The following is a 17981-nucleotide window of genomic DNA, read 5'->3' on the forward strand; positions in this document are numbered from 1 at the left end:
AGCAGCCCTGTCTCTCGACTCGTCAAAAACTAATTGATTCCGGTCTCTCGGGGTCCCGAGATTCTAATTAACCCCGGGGATAATGAAGAAAGTTTCGCGACGGTCGCGGTTGCGTCGCGAGAGGAGACGCGACGCTACTCCTCGACGTCCCTCGGGCGATCGGGGGCAAAAAGCGGCGGCTCCTTTTTTTCTCGGCGGGAAACTTTAATCCACCCTCGAAACGTAAAGATCTCGGCCAAATCGCGACCAGCATCCGAGGGCGAAATTCCGCGCTCGTATCGGAGACGGATTTCCGATTTTTGCGCACAGGAACGTTCGACGAGAGGAAATGGACCCACTTCGAATTTCGTCAAATATTTATTCCGACGGGATCTCGTTATGCCCGAGGACGTCGATCGACCCGAGACCACCCCTAACCTCTGCCCCCCTATTTCAGGATATTTCCGTTACAACAAAATAGCGTAATATAAAGAACGAGGGAAAAACCGCAACCGGAACCCCACGGGCAGAAATTCGAATGCGCTCTTTTTTCCGCGAGGAGGGAAACTCGACGAGCCTCGGGAAGGCCGGGAAAACCTTGGGAAATCGCGGAGCCCGAGGGAAAATGGGTCGCTCGTTGAAGTTAGGCAATCGAGAGCGTCGACTGCCTCGAAGATCTTCCCTTGGCCGAGGTTCCGGATCTAGAACCCGATTCTCGAGATCATACGATCAACGTTTGCATTCAAATTGACAGTTTCGTCCACGGCTGTAAAATGTTCACCAATGACGCGACTTTGCAACGATACATCTTTCGTATGAACGCCGCGTACTCGGATGTATACGGGGTAACGAACGAAATAGTTCGATGCAATGAACGGACATCTCGACGGCCAGCGTCGAATGGCGGGTCGAACTATGCGAGGCAGTTTACCGCATTTCGATTGATCGCTCGCCTTGCCTCGTACGCGTTCGTGCTCGGATGGGTACCCGGCCAAAAACACCCGGATGATCTTGAGAATCGGGTCCCTAGGGGGCGAGAAAACTGAATTGCGGGGCTCGTGGGTACGCACGGCCCTTTTCCCGTTTCCGTTCCATCCCGTTCCGGCCGAAGAAGGCGAACCCCGCGGCCGGCACTGGGATCGAGCCGAATCAAGAGGATAAATCCGGCCCAAAAAAGCTCCGACCCTCGGCCTCTGGAATCCAACGAGTCGGTAATTCCTTTCGACGCCGCGCTCTCTAGAGTGCGGCCCCGAGGGCGGAACGGCTCGAAATAGCTGAATATCGCGGCCTGCCACCTAATTAACCTAATTTCTCCCTTCCTTTCCTCGCCGCGACTCGTCCCTCGACCTCCGTATCCGCATCCGCATCCGCATCCACATTCGCGACGAGGAACACCTTCCGCCCCCAAATTCCACCGGCTGATCGACTTCGTTATCGCCTTCAGCCATTTCTGGGACTATCGCGATCGCGATCGCCCTCTGAACCGTGCTCGTCCTGGAATGGACGTGGCCGGATGTTCCAACGTTTTAGAAATCGCAACGAGAGACAGTTCCAAAGGGTATTATGAATTTGGGGAGGACTACTCGCAAACGAGAGGGTTTTCCAGTTGGGCGATTCGCAAACGAAACTCGCCCACATCGGTAAAAAATGGACACAAGCAGTTTGGAACCATTAAACGTTTTCGTTCCGCCACTGAAGAGACCAGGTCGAGGAGAAGGACAATGGGGAGATGCGCCCGCTCCGCTTTTGACCCGGGCAGAAGCACCCGTTGACTCCGGCTTGCCGGAGCTCAAATTGACATAACGGACAATAGGCGAATAGCTCGGCACCTAATTAACCCAATTTCGGTTTTTTCTTCTGCCGTCGACGGTGCCATCTTGCCCGGGGGAGCGGGAAGAGTCGAGAGTTCGCGGTTCCCATCTTCCGTCCGATGGAACTCTTACATTCGGTCGTGGTGGGTCTTCGGTAACGTCGGAGCCCTCCGCGGATGCCCCAGCCCCTTCCTTTGCCAGACGCTCTCTCGTGTGGAATTAACGGGTTAACAACGCGTTAGCATGTGGCATGTGGAAACGTCCGGTGTGTACATCCCGCTGTGTACCCCGGGTCCACCGGAGTTGAGGTAATCCTTGCTTATCGACGGCGTCGGCCCCGAGAGGAATCGTCTCCGCATAAGCCGAATCGGGAAAATCGGAGCAAACGCGGTCCGACTCTGCCCGTGAGGGTCCTGCGGGAATGGCCTCTCGACTCCGACGTCGAGTCGCTGCCGTTTCCACCTCTCGAATGTGTAGCCGCGGACCGTTCGAAATGCCGGCACGACGAGAAATGCGGTGTACCGGACTAATTTGATCAATGATTGCATCCAGGAATTCAGATTTATGAATTCTCGGATCAACTAAATAGCAACAAAATCTCCCGTGTTTGTATTTTTAGTTCAAGTTTAGTTATTGTCGATGCGAAACGATATCCCCCGAAATTTCTAAGGTCACCGAATACGTCTAATCCGATGATATCTAATTGCATGAAATTTGCATTAACCCCGAACCGTTCCCCAGACCGCCAAAGTATTGGATTAGACATCTCGTTATTATTTAAAGGTCCCCGATCGATCGATTTCTATTCTAAACGGCTATCTGCTAAATTATTCTGCTAATTTAGAGGTCGAATCAGGTTATAGAGTCGATCGTTTCGGAACGTTGTCTAGGTTTCACGAGGATACCGAACAGCGACGTCCGTGAGTCGGTGACTCGATGTTGTTTTATCATTCGGATATCTCTGGCGATTAATTATTGACGCACACTTCCGAAGTATAAATGTCCCATCTGATTCCTCGACGGTCCCCGGGGCTCATCAAAGTTTTACGTCCTTTTATCGGCAAATTGCATGCACAACGGATACGACTTTTTACGCTTTTCTCTATTTCCCCTCTCGATCCGGCCGCGGTTTCGTGAGTCACTCGACACGCGAAGGAGAAGTTAATTTTCTAAAAGCAATAGGGGATGCTCGCGCAAACTCGTACCCTTTGCGGTATCGACGGACGGTCACCGAAAATAGCCACCTAAAGACACCCCGTACGTACTCTCTGCGTTCTCGGCCGAGGGCAGTCAAATTCATTCCGGCAAAGCCGCGACGCCCTTTATTGCCGCGACGTTTTATAGCGCTTCGTCTCTTTATTACAACTCGGTTTTACAGCGTTTCATCGAGACCTTCCAGCGAACGAAATATTTACGAGATCCATAAATATTGCGCACGCTCGCTCGCGGCCCTTAATCTTCGATACCTTCAACGAAGTTCACGCGGATGGAAAGGTTCCATAAAACAAACGCGCTCGACGTTCCTCCGTTTCTTCCGTCCGAAGTCCGCATTTTCCAAGTACGGCGGCCCATTTGCCCGACAATGGCAAATATGGTCACCGACTATTTTCCTCCCAACAAAGTTTTGTCAAGTGTTAGGAGAATGCCAAAGTCAATCGAAGGGGTCGTATCGATTCGAATGCCATTTAGGTAACGAAACCAAAGAGACGAGAATTTCTTCGGTTCAATGACATTTTTTTCTCACGGTGGAAAAAATCTTCCCCCGCCTTTGAAAACTCGAAAATCGTGTTTCGTCCGGCAATAATAGGAAAAGCTCGGCATTCTCTTAACTCTACCATCTAATGAATTCCACATCCCTGTGGAGAGTAAACCCGGAGCCGTTCTTTCAAACCTTCTCGACCGAAAAGAGGGAGATTCGAGATGCGCTGAAAAGTTCTCCGGGAGCCCGAGGTCGAGATAATCGATTTAGTTGGTCTCGGCAAGTTGGACATCACGAGCATTCCTCGTAAAAGTTGATGGGTCTCTCTCCTGCAGGATTTCGGCGAGGGTCGCGAGTCTCTCAGGGCCAAAGTGGCCCGGTCGAGAGAGACGCGTACATACATCGAACCACTTACCATAGCAGCGAGCCGTTCGGTGGGTCGAGTGGCCGCCGAGGGGCGAACGGAAGGGCGAACGGAAGGGCGACGCTAGCGGAGCAACTTCGGTGGTTTTCGCAGGGGGCTGCGCCACTCCGACTGGCGCATGTTTCTTGGGATTCCGCCACGAGGACTGGACTACGCTTTGGTTTGCGCCTTTACGGATGCCGAGGGCCGCGTTGAACTCGATTCACCCCTGTCCATCCCCTGGCCGAGGTATATCGAAAATGGCCCGACTCGAGCCGTTGTCAGTCCGCGTCTCTAAAAGTAAACGTAAGTAACTATAAGATGTCTTATAGTCTATTTGTTTAATACGCGGATCTTATAGGAGACTTTGGCTTATCGAGAGCTCGGTAAAGTCCTTAATCGTTTTATTGTCGTTACCAGGAACAAAGAGACTATTGAATAAGCGTTAAGTGCATTTTACTAAGTCGACGCGGGTATACTTTGGCACGTACTCGTTATTGCGAGCTTCTTAGCACCGTCGTCAAATACGTCGCAGGCGTTCGTTACACGTGCCTCGTCTCTCTTCGGGTTTCCGTGAGGCCCCGTTCGCGGTTATATATACGCGAGACAGCCAGACGAGACTTCTACTCGTGAAAATCTCGAGTCGCGACTTCTCTCGAGTCTAATCAAAACGGAGTAGACGTCGCGAGGGATTACTTATGGAATGCGTCCCTTAAGGACCACCGCGTCGCTCCGCGAGTCGAAATACACTAAGACGAAGTCTAATAGGGAGACCGGTATTTGAGGAATTTCCCCCCGCAAGGGGGGGCCTCCTGCTCGGACGACAAAGGAAAGCACGTTCCAGAAACCACGCCGCGGAGGTCGTGGAAATATTTACGAAGCTAAATATTTTGAACGATAGGACAAAGGACATTTTCACAAGAGCTACTGGTTACGATGCTAAATGATTCCTAAATTTCAATTTCAAGGTATCCAAATCGGTCGCAGACAATGACTATCGATCGAAGAGGTTAAGAGATTAAAATACGCCGGTGAAACTGGCCCGATCGCTTTCCAAGCTGGAACTTTTCAATATTTCATAATTTTGTGCCAATTAGCCGCTACTTTGGCTTTCACTTACAAAAGCGGTAAGAGAGGTTTTTTTGGCGGTTGTGCCAATTTCCCGCAAGGATAGCACATAACGTGACAAAGAAAACCAAACACTGCATTGTGGAACAAACAAAAGGTACCGTAACTAGGTGCTAATTAAGCGTTCCCGACATGTAATAAAAATATTTTCATCGTAGCGCAAATCTGATTCGTTATTTATCATGCACCGTGCTCTGTAACGTCCAACGCCCTCTGTCGAACCACGCTTCGGATCGATTTCGATTCTGTAACCTTTTTTTGATGGAGTTTTTCCCGCACGGACGTTGGCAAGATGTCATACAATTACGTAACTCTCGGTCTTGACGTTAAGTTAACGCCAATTTTAATTCCAAGTGAGGGTACCTTACCTGCCACCGTTTCTTGATACCCGAATGAGATGAGAAAGCGACTGCAGCTACGCGGCGTTCCACTGATTATTTCCATGAACGAAGGAACACTCGTTATCAACGTGCTATAACGAAGACACTCTACGTTATTCGCTGCCGCTTGAAGATGGCGCTAGAGTTTTCATTCTTCTTCGCGGTACTCTGTCGGTAAGGATGGAAGGCCAAAACGAACAGGAGCTCGCAGCTGATAACGTGGAATGGTTAAATGATATTTTAAACATTACCTTTTGCCAACGGTAAGTCCTCGAAGCTTTGTATCGATGAATTGATCTTGAAAATTTTTAAAACAAAAATCTTCCATGCATTAATGTTCGTATTTCAGTACGGAAGATATTTTAAATATGTCGTACTAATCATTTCCTTCTTTGACAATTGGAAAATCTCTTTGACGAAATAGATGTATTAATTGCATGTCTAAAAACGTGACTTTTTTATTTCTATTTTTCTAACTTACTTAATAAAATGATTGCATTCCTTTCATATTTAATTAATATTAAATCTGACTATTTAATTATAGTAGACAGAGATGAGCACATCTCTGTAGTAGATGATTTCTTACGATAAATACGTGTATCAATTAGTATCTACCTGCTTTATAGGTACTTCTGGAAGATGGCAGCACTGGAGTGGCTAAGCACGCGGAAGCGGGAAGAAGTGAAGCCTTCACTTGGAAGGTAACAACACCGTGTCCAAGTACTTCGAGGAATAACAACAAATGGAAATTTATGCGAAGCGATTCAAGTGTTTCAGTGGCGTATAGAGTAATGGAGACTGCTGTTGACATTCAATTCATCGAGAGGAGAGTTCTTCGGCCAAGTAAATTATAATCGAATTATCCTTTCTGTATCAATTCTTTGACTGTAATCGCTAAGGGGGAAAGTAACAATGCCGGAGGGTATACGGTTTGAAAAAATCGGTTTAGTTTCCACTTTAATGGAAAAAGCATTAATGCTTGTTGATATGCAATACTGTTTTTGCCAAACTGAGTATTTCCTGATAAGAGATGACTAGAATTTGGTTTAATATCCATTCTCGACTAGTGTGATGCGAATTGTTTTCCTATGACTATCTCCTGGTGAAGCAGATTATGACACGAATCTATATGTTCAATTAACGTCATTTTGCCAAACGTTTTGCGGTGTAAAAATCATACAATTGATATGGACTAGATGGTCTAAATGGTGATTACAAATTCAAGTATTGTCCAAAATTAAAAATTCCAGGCATTACCCCCAGTTAAAACGATGCAAAGTAAATCAGTTGCTCCGATAATAATAATTTTTGATGTTACATAAAAGTTGATGTTAGATTTCGTTGATTTGAGAAAATTAATTAAATACAAGGTATAATGCCAAAAAATAGTTAACGACGTATCAGACCTGCCGATCGAATGCGATCCAATGACAAATCTTTTTATAACTATGAGAAAAAGAGAGACGGCACTTGAAGAAAAAGAAAGGGTACAACTTTATTGTCTATTAATTTAACGAAATCGATTTAATTTGCTGCAGGATAAATCGGTAAGATTTGCTTCCTGAGCTTTCTTGAATTTACCTTTACTGTTAATTATGATCGTGAATTTTAAAAGAATTTGAGAGATGGCGATGAATTTAGAGGTTAATAGTATTTTAAGATATTTAGGGTTTATACGATGACTGAATATCCGTTAAGTGTCTAAAAATTATGTTTTAAGATTACAGCAGTAATTAGTGAATTAGTGTGGTATAAAAAGAAAAAATAAATGTTAAAAGGAAAAAAAATTAGTAGAGAATGTATTATCCCTATATTAATTGAATATCTGTATATCCGACATGTACGTTTGTTTTTTTACCGAAAAAGGATAACGACCACTTGCCAAAAACGAACATTTGTAGGATATCTGCACAAAAAAGGTTGTAGATAAAATATTGTATTACATTAGGTATTGTAAGTAGTTTTACGTAAGCCTCGGAATTCGTTGTGAATTATTGAACCAAATGCAGTTTATTAGCATTTATAGAGTCTGCGGTTGAGACGTAAACAGTGACATATATTTTGTACAGTCGGATGAAAAGGAGGACACAGACCTGTCGGTAATACATTGAAAGACATTTTGGGTGTTACTCTAGAGAAATGGGGAAGACAGGAGGGGTCAGCGTGGGATATAGCCAATCATACGAATTGCCACATTTTCGTGTGCGGGATTTAGCTACTTTCTCCGTTTTTCCGCCATATAATGCCTAACGTCGAGTCACATCGATGCCATTGGAATTAAGTATTTTCTTTCGTGTACATATCAATATTTTTATGTACTGAACGTGTTACTACATTGTAACGATAGAAATAACGAAAAATTGGAAAATATGAATAGGGAAGAACGTATCACCAAAGCAACAAATAGACATTTTCGAGGTTGTAAGTATTACCGAAAAATCATTACATGGTAAGTTAAAAAATTCGTACTTTATCAGAGTCGAAATCTGAATTGAAACTTCAAACGTATTTTCGAAACCATGATTGCAATTTCTCGGGAACTACTTTAACGATTTGTATAACTTTCAGGGTTTATTCTAAATATAAAGCACTAGTTCTCGAACATACGAATTTATTTCCGTTCTTTTTGCCTATCAAAAAGAGCGATCTCTAGACAAACTAATATATTAAATAAATGTTTTTCAATGTTTCATTCCAGGTGATACAGTACCGAACATCTTTATTCAGAGAACCTTCAGGACATCGGCCACAACTCTATTTGTAGATAATCCTTAAAAAAAGCTCGAGATATTTTTTAAAACATACTTTTTTTTAACTCTTTGGGGACTAAGCCCTTTCGACATACGGGCGAAATTCATCATTCATTGCAAGCAATATTGGTCCAAACGTCGAACGCATTTATGCGTCGTTAGGAGGCAAAGGGCTAAATAACGAAACATTTTTTGTAAAAGGTCTCCGTCTCCTGACCGAGTCCGACTCCTTAAGACGTACAAACGGTCACTCGGAACAAGATTCAGCCGATACCTTCACGAAGTTTCGATCGTTAAGAGCCATTACAATCAATTATAGGAACGAGAACGTAAAAATCGTTCCATCGAACTCCGGGCTTCCCTCTACCCTGAACAAGGCGCCGTGATCGGTGTCCTAAGCGTTTGACGGTCGGGACGGGAGAGAGGAAGTTCGGAAAAAAAGGTTTAGTCCTAAACGCGCCCTTAGACGGCCGGTGGTTACGGAGCCCTTCTATCTCGGCAGTTCGGTACAGGGTACAGCGGTGTAAGGGGACCATTCCCCAAGGGAGGTGAGACCGGGAGATGGCAGAGAAGCGACCACGGTTGCTTCGTCGGTGCGAAGGCGGCAGGAAAGTCCACGGAGGGGGGCGCGTGGGAGGGTCGGCAAGGGGCGAGGGGTAGTGCAGTTTCGTGTTGGCATTACTCTTGATTTCCGTGGTGACGTCGCTACCATGCTACCTCGCTACCCCCGTGTCTTGTGTTCTGCCGTTTCTGCGATAGCCCCGGCGCATGCGCGAGCAACTACCGTCCACCGCGTATGTGTATTTATCTCCAATACATCCAACGGACGGACCATCCGAGAGATAGATACTTTCCGCTTTCTCCCACCGTCCTCCAAGCTGCATGGGAAAAAGATGGAAACCCCGTTACGTCATCCAAGACGTTTCCTCAACTTTAAGTTTAGAATCATTTCCGTACAACGATCTATTCTTGCGAACGTGGCCAGGAGGAGTCGAGTTTCCCCGAGGGGTTGCACGTCTACGCGTTATACATTTTTCAGAACCCAATCGGTAAAGGCGTTCGTGAATGAAAAACATTTTTGATCATTTCCATTCATCGGATAAACGACTACTGTATAGAACTTATATCGCAAATTGTTCGTATACTCGGATTATGTACAAATATGTGCCGAACTGGTATCTCGATCCGAAGTTTTTTTCTCTATCTTATGACGTTACACCTTTTCATTAGCATGAGACATTTAAATTGCAGAAAGCGATTGATTCCTCCCAGAAAGTAAATTTTGTTCCATTTTAACGAGGTCTCCATTCCGCGGCACCGTCGAGGCGGTTCAAACGTTTCGTCTGCCGGTGGGATTTCGGCTTGGAATAAGTAAAAAAAGATGAAACTGAAAAAACTAACGAGAAAATTGATCGAAAGATCGGAAGCAGGACAGTGGCGGCAATAGCGCACCGCGATTGCCCAGTAAATATCGGGTCGAGGTTATAGCCAGCTCTGCAGACCGTAAACCAAGACATTAAATTTTATAATATTGCGTCCCTTCCCGCCCCGTCACCCCTCGCTCGCCCTCCAAGCTTTTATTGGCTATTTACAGAGGAAATAGCCTCTAAATTAACTGCAGACTGCCGGATCGCTGCCTCTATCGGAGGAACTATAACGCCTTGGCAATACGTTGTTGGGATCGAAATCAAAATGACAATATCAAAAATACGACTTGCCTTATCACTACGGACTTGCACTGGCAACGGTACGCTTTCGGAATGGTACATGCGTGCACTTTCCATCAAGACTTTATTCCGATGATTGGAACGTTTCTACATTTTTCTGGCATGCTACGATTACTAATAATCGTAATTTTTTTTTAATGAAATTTTATGAGCATCACCTTAGGGCCTCCGGAATCACGTGCCGATGTTACAAATGATTCGGTGCACCCAGTTTGGAGAAAAGTATTTAAAATGATCCTTTCATATCACTTTAAAGGTTGTAATAATGTTCTTTTCCTTGCGCATTTTAGTGCGTCGTGATATAACGGACTGGTCCTCGATTTCTTTAGATCTCTGGACTAGTCTTTTTGCACTTGTTCGCCCCGTACATTCTTTACAAGATTGACTCAACAAAGCGGTCCGCGGAGACGAATATCGAAGCCGACAAGCTAGTGCCAAATAAATTTCACATTTCAATTAGTTTTCTGGCACGTGCGGCCACGTGGCTCCTATTGCGCGCACTGTCTCTACCGAATGCAGGGGCTTGATTCAAATGCAAATATATTAAGTGTTGTCCATAACACTCCTCCGTGCGTCAAATTGTATCGTTGTATTTAAACCGATGACAAGCGTCCTCGGTATTCGTTCGATCGATTCTATGTCGATATCTTGCACGAAAAAAAATAATTCGGTTAGAATTGCTATAGCAACATGGGTAAAATATTGTTGTAACATGAATCCCACAAATGATGAGATCGATCGCATCGAATGGTAATTCTAACCTTGCCAATAGTTGCCGTCTCCACGACGCTGCGCTAAAAAGTTGCAGGAGCGATTAATATTTGGAATGATAATATTAACTATAAAATTAAGTAACGATAATCATAATGTTACAACTAGTACCTTGTAGTCGATAAAAAAAATTGGAACGATCAGTGAATTCTAACGTTGGCCGGAGCAAGAGAACGAAGCGAGTCGTGCCGGCGGGTTAGGTGAAGGAATCGAGTGCAACGGGGATGCAACGATCGAATGTACTTTTGCGCCAGTTTTATTTAACGGTGACAAACTTGCAAACATTTAACCCTTTTAATGCCGGACAACGATATATCGTCGTTTTACAAGTGTTAACGATTCCGGCCGGCACGGAAAGGGTTAAGATAAGGAACAAACGCCGAAAGAATGGAAAACAAACTGAAAAATGAAAAAATGTAGACGAGCGAAGGTGAAAGCATTTGTTTAGAATTGTAGTCGGCTACTAAAGAAGGGTCTTCGAGAAGACGATTAGTTGGATGAAGTTCATTTAAAGTTTCCTGCGGAATGACTTTTCACGTCGATAGATCGTGTGGGATGAAATGTTTGACGTATGGGACGTAAGGCACGCGTTAAAGGATGATTTCGTGTTGCGTGCCTTCCGAAGCAAACAATGGGCCAACCCCTGTCCCGGGGCGCACCCTGCAAACATCCCTTGACGTTAAAGTTATGTCTGGATCGATAACGCGTATTTATGTATGGCAGCCAGTCAATATATTTGAGGTTGTACATTCGTTCGTCATTCCATTTAATTGAGGTTTCCAGCGTGAAATGCTCACGAGTCAAAAGCATATCGTGCAAAAACAGCGATTTAGAGATCACGAGAAGCAGACCGACGGAACCGATGAAGTTAACGGTCGTTAATAGGCATAATGGAAACGATGCATAATCGATGCGTCTTATAGAAAGAGTTTCGTCAGAAATAATAAGAAAGTAAATTTTTCCAGTCTCTATCGTTCCGCGCTTAAAAGAATATCAACTTTTATATTTGTTCTAATATCCGATGTTGTTAGAAACATTCCACGGGATCAAAATATCGTAAGTTAATTTCATATAGGTAATCGGAGGGTCATTATCGATAAAGGAAGGAAAACTCCTAAGAATGAAAATTTGGATCTTGCGAGGTATATGCCAAAGTTATATTCCACGTTAATGAAACCTCGAAAATCATTGTTTTCGTCCTAGTTTCGTTTAAATCGTTAATATTTGACCGAGGCAACGTTTTTCGGCATCATTAAGCCATGAGTTAGGTATCTAAAGCGAGCGTCAGCAATGGATCGGTTACGGCGGTCTTCTTAGCCCCTTTGCATTATGGGATGGCCGGTCGTCCACCCCATTGGATTAGGTGACCCCATGGAGGGAAAAATGTAATATAAAGGGCTTACCCGTTAAGCCGTTAATATGTTACACTGCACTGCGCCCTAGAAATTACGTGTATACTACCAAGGCGTTCAAACATATGTCACCGTAATCGTATGACAATGTGTACACGAGGTTCTGTGGCCGATTTAAATACTACTCGATTGCATTTCCGTTCTTCCATCGAATCGGTTTTACGAAACGATTTGCGAGAGGACGTTCTCTTGCGTCCTCTTGTAACATTCATCGCTAACGTCGTGCTTCGCTTTAAACGTCAATTCACGGTTACATCGTTTTCCATGACCGTTGGCTATGTTGTTCCTTCCATGGCAAAACACGGTTCTTGGCTCACACAATTCGTGATTACGAGTCATTTGTCTGCCATTGAGTCTGCTTCGGACATTTAACGATAAATCCATTGGGAACTTAGCACATTTTTTAACTCCAAATGCATTTCACCGACACGGTATAACGATTTGGAAAATCGCATCGTAACGCAGTTCGTATTCAAAGCTGTGGCAACGCGACGGAGGCAGTAAATCCGTAGTTTAGACGAAAGTTTCTCTGCAAATCTTGCCACGTTTTAGCAGTAAGTCCTGGGCTCATCCTGCGGGGATCAAGAGTACCAACTCGGTAGCCAAGTACAGCATATACTTACAACATCGCGTGGTGATTTCGGACGTTGTATTAAATCCACTTCCAACTAGTTCAGGACCGTCTAGTCTTTCGTGATCAGCTTTGGCACGTAAAAATCCGAAGATATAAAGAGTCGAATTAGCCTGAAAAAAAAATATATATATATTCCATTCCCTGGCAATGGCGGACCGATCACAGGACGTGGAAACGATCACGCCGCCTCTTGGTACTTTCACCATAAAGAGGCTTTTTAATTTTCTGCTCGCTCGTTCTTTACATGCATCTTATCGTCCGTTCATTCCCGCAATGACGATTCACAAATTGATGGTAACGAGGGAAGCGTCGGGTGTACCAAGTTTCCTCGGTAAGCTTGTAAGCTGGGAAAATTGAAAAACTTCCGGCTAAAATTGTCTCGGCACTACACCTCGCACTAAACTTAACTCCTCCCGACTTCCGGCCAACTCCCTCCTGCTGTTCGCCCTGTACATTCTAAAAACTAATTAAACTTTGGACATACCTACACGCGTATACCGAGCTTCAAGTTTGCTCGAACAATTCTGGCGTCGCGCGAAATAAGCGCAGGAGGGTGCCGTTGTCCGAAGGAAATGGAGGAGGGAGGCCAGAAAGTTATTTCGATTCGCTAAGAATCTGTTTCCTTCGGTTTCTACGACGATGATCGCGTCGGTCCGTGCAGAATTCGATCCGAGCATCTTCTCTTCCCCGGAATATGGGCAAGTTGAGAACTTGGATTTCTTCGATCGCGCCCAAATTTCTAGGAAATTTCCTCCTGGCCGAGCTTGAATCCGACGTGGTTACGAAATTGCACGTTTTAGTCATTTTAAGGGGAGATGAAAGTGGCATCGATCGTTTACGAAACTTTTCTCCGAACCGATTGTACCGAATCGTTTCAAACGTTTCAAGGGGAATATGGAGACTATGAGGAAGGTCCTGACCCTCGTGAAATTTCATTTTTTTTTTATGACAAATTTTTCAAATATACATAAACGCATTTGCATTTTTATTACCTAATTTTTTTTTAACCCGGAATTACGTTTCCTACGTGCCGCGCATCCATTCCGAGATACTATAGAATTATTTCAATTATACATAGGTACGAGTTGAAGTTCCATTGACGCGCAAATATACAGGTTATCGAAACGTTGAAAGATACTCTCCGCCTCTGACATTTCTACTAGTGAATGTCACTTCGAAATCGGAATGCACGTTTCTACATAAATCATCGGAAGTACCAAGCTATTAGCTTTGCGGTTACCCGACGTCATCGCACCATGCTCATGGTCCTGACGATCCTGAATAATTCTCGCATCAATTATATTCGCATACCATCCAATATGCGTTAATCATCTTTCATTCGATTAGCTGGACGTTTGCTAGGACCGAAAGGCACTTTTTCGCTCTGTTCACTCAAGCATTCGTAATCACGGTAAACTGCGAACCACGAATTGCAGCCGCGCCCGTGATGCGTTCTCGTTTGAAAGAATAGCACGTGCGATAACTAGCTGACCGCAAAAGTATTGACAATTAATTATTTAACCAGCAATATATGATACTTTGGTTAAAACGCGATCAAAGAAAAGAAACGTGAAATATTATTCTTGCCGATTATTCGCTTGTTCTGGGTACTATAGAAAAGACATAGTGCACTCGATACATTTTTGAACCATTCTTTGTAGAGGCAGACGAAAGAAGACCGCGGACTCGAATCTTACGAATATCTCGAGGTAATCGGATATCAAGGTTTCAGGGAGAAATTGAATGCCAATTGGCAATCGAAATTTGTACCGTATAACGGTTGCAGAAAACGCATGCCAAGCCGTGCGGGCGACTGATCGATTTTGAACTACTGAGAGGAGTAACGGCAAATTGACGATACGTCGAATGCAAGCGGTCGACGCCCCCGGGTAAAACTACCCTTCCAAACAGTCAAACTAAAATCCACCAGTCGTTATCTTCGTTGACCGATGAAATACAGCGTTCACGCGACAATGTAGACCTACATATTTGCATGATTCCGGAGGCATTCGGAAGGACGATCGGGTGGGTTACGGACGGTAAAAAAGGCTCAGGTAAGATGAACGTGATTTAACCGGACGCCCAATTTTCTAACGTAACATAATTAATCCATTCTAATCTCGTTGTGCCCCTGTTCCGGTTATCGTTGTACCCGAACATATATTAAATAAGCGATAAATCATTCGTGACATCGAAGCGTACACTTCCGCGAAACAAGAGAATCGGGTACTCTACGATGTTCCCTTAGACGCGTATACGTGCCTTCGGAGAAACGATCGTTGGACGTTTCAAATATGTCCTGTAAACTCGTTAAAAATCTAGTTTAGCGTACGAATAAGACGAGCTAAACCCATAACCGTGCGAGTAGGTGGAAGTACGTTAACGTATCGGTACTGGAAGTGGCAAGAGATACTCCGACAAGGGTGAGTACGTCTGGTGTATGCGGAGAACCTCGTACCCTGTGGGGTTGCTATGGGGGCATTCCTGCTTCTGGTATGTAATATCAGAAATTCCTACCTGTATCGTACAATGTCAGTGATGCAGCTCCGGGTCAAGAGCGGTGGCACGCGATACGAAACGGATATTCTATCTTTCGGAAACTTTGGATGGTTTCTTCACTTGTGACTGAATTTATTTGTCGTATCTTTTGTTCGGGAACTTTTTCTTAGCTCGAGGAAGAAAAAACGAAACAACGAAGACCTGCCTGGTACCATGGAGAGGGTCCAAGATGGAAAAGCCTTCGAAGAAACTTAATAACAACAGGGAGGAGACTATTTTAGCCCGGGGAACTTAAACATTCTTTTGATAATATAGTTATAATTTGCACCAAAGACGCGCGTGATCTGCGTTTCCTCTTGCTATGACCTCCCGAAGTATCGATAGTTGTTAACCGATTGCTTTTGTTATTTAATTTACCGTTCGTATTTGTGCGTATATTTTCAAAATCTCTAATGTCAATTATATGATTTTGGCTAAATTTTTTTTGATTCTTGCCTCGGAACGTGGACTATAAAAATTATTGTCACATTTGTAGCAGCGACGGTATTTCAAAATTACAATATGGGCCATAACTCCCAGTATAGAAGTTTTTATCGTAATTAATCTCCAAAAAAATATGAAGGGTATATCTGCATATTTATAGGAATTGTCGGATTTGGAAGATTGAATTCAACATTTGTAATATAATTTATTAGAGCAGGCGTTACGTAGGATCGTAAATAATATTTAAGCCACTTCCGTCTTACGATGCGGAAAATAGTTGTCGGCGGTAAATCCGGATGTATCGAGTCGGGCGAATCCTTTCGCAGGTTTTACCCGAGATATCGTGGATTCGTCGGCCCGGCAACGATACGAGATACTCCCCGGTGCCGGAACCAGAACCAGAACCAGGAATGAAACGGAAGCGAGACTCCATCCGGGTCGGTCAAAGGAGTAAAGAATATCCGAGGTCGCTCGATCCACGAGACGGGAGTCCAGCCATTCCAATAGCGGTACGCATGGTTAACCTTTGTTGCGGAAGTACAGCCCGGTCGAAGTACCATTCTGAAATTATTACCTTCTAGTGGGGTAGATATTAGCCCTGTACGTACGCTTTCATTAGACGTTACCTTCGAGGGTTTCAATTTGGCACGAAATCACCCCTCCGGCTCCTCGTCCACCGGTCTATCTATAATATCTACTAGCTACTCGCTCGCTCTCTAGCGCGCTTCATTTGGACATGGATCAAGTTCCGAACGTATCTGGCATACCTGTCTCTCGGTAACGAGGACCAGAGATATATAACCGTTGCACAAATTTCAACCAGCAGTTTGCCCAGCGATCTGGTCCGCATTTTTGCGAGATCGCGGAAGACTTTCGCGTCAACGGAAAGGACTAATGAAACGATAACGTGTTCAAATCTGCCGTTTACAAGTTCAACAACGACATTACATAAAAATATTTATATTTAATCGCGACGTTGCAAAAAATGTTATTCTAGTTTCAAAATGATATTCGGGTTTCGTTTAAGAGTCTTAAACGAACGGATGCAAGAACTTGTCTTCGTCGCCCGGAAACGATCGGTCGTAAAATAATTAAAAAATGTACGAAGGGACGAGGACGAGTATCGGGGAAAAAAATGAACGGTAACTCGAAATTATTGGGGAGAAAAAATTCGTACGTTGGTCCCTACCGTATCTTTAAAAAATATCGAAGCAAATAATTTCAAATCGAATCCCGGAAATTTCTGACGCGCCTATAAAGAGATCGGCAGATTATATTTGCCCAAGAAAAATATATCTCATTTACCCATTCGTCCTTATTAATTAAATGAATAAAAGTTTATAAATGAAATCAAACTAATCGATTTAATTAATTAACGTTAACGAGCGTTAAATCGTTTTGGAATAAATAAAAATGTAATTATTTAAAGTATCATCGTTATTTGTAAGCGATTAATCGAATAACCCGAATTGAGAATAAAATAAAAATCAATGCCCGGGGAACGCGGGACGCGCGCAGGCCCCGGGGCTCGATCCCGCGCCCGAGAGCGACCAAGGCGAGTCCTCGATAACTCGGCAAATAATCGTTCGAGGGAAAGGTGCCTCGGAAACTTTCGACTCGAAATTTCGCCAGCTTCCCCCGATTTCCGCGACGTCGCGATCTCGAAATTCAGCCGCTTTCCGCGGTTGGGACTAATCCGGTTCCTGGGAGATCGGGAAGCTCTCGTAGCTGAAAGAGGGAAGATAAAAACCCCCTCCGCGGAAAAAAGTGAAATCTCGGCGGGCGCGAGAGGAGCGGGAGGGTCGGGAGGATCGGGCGGCCCGGGCGAAGCCCACCCGCGAAGTGTCTGCCTATCTCCGGGTCCCGGGAGGCGGGGCCTGGACGAGCCGCCGGCCAATCGCGGCAGAGTCCGCCTCCCGGATGCGCGACTGGGTTTACCCGCTGGAGATTTATTGAAATTTTATTTTTATGGACGGGGAGCACAGCCAGCAGACCGGACGGACGTCGGCGACGGGGAGGGACCGAAGGAAAGACTCCGTCTTTCCCACTTTTTCCCTCGTTCCCTTCCTCCGAGGACTCTCGCCTCACCCCGGCCGTTTCATTCGCCGGCGTTCTTTTAATTCAATAGCTTCCTTTTTATGCGCGACTCGCTTACCGAAATGGAGATCTCTCGCTCCTACCTATTGAAACTACGGACTGGCGTGCCCTGTCTACCTATCTACCTACCTACCCATCGTTCCTTCGTCGACATCTTGCCGCGGAACTCGAGCGTTTCGGCTCTCCCGGAGATGGACTCGCTTCTCCG

At 44.8% G+C, this 17981-nt stretch overlaps 1 protein-coding gene across 2 annotated transcripts in view; it reads right to left on the reverse strand.

Moving 5' to 3' along the window:
- LOC105700700 (galactosylgalactosylxylosylprotein 3-beta-glucuronosyltransferase P) overlaps positions 1-5456 on the reverse strand; it is a 36314-nt gene extending 30858 nt beyond the window's left edge. Inside the window, exons 1-2 of one of the 2 annotated variants that reach the window (XM_012426820.1) lie at positions 5389-5456; positions 3905-4186 (exon numbers count right to left, since the gene is read on the reverse strand). The gene's annotated coding sequence lies outside the window, so the exon portion shown is untranslated. Of the gene's footprint in view, positions 1-3904; positions 4187-4383; positions 4676-5388 lie in introns of those variants that run through there. The other variant, XM_012426819.2, reaches the window with a different exon arrangement.
- Positions 5457-17981: the final 12525 nt, after the last annotated feature.

This window comes from Orussus abietinus, unplaced genomic scaffold (genome assembly GCF_000612105.2).
Source record: "Orussus abietinus isolate OABI.00-Male unplaced genomic scaffold, Oabi_2.0 scaffold49, whole genome shotgun sequence".
Lineage (NCBI taxonomy): Eukaryota > Metazoa > Arthropoda > Insecta > Hymenoptera > Orussidae > Orussus > Orussus abietinus.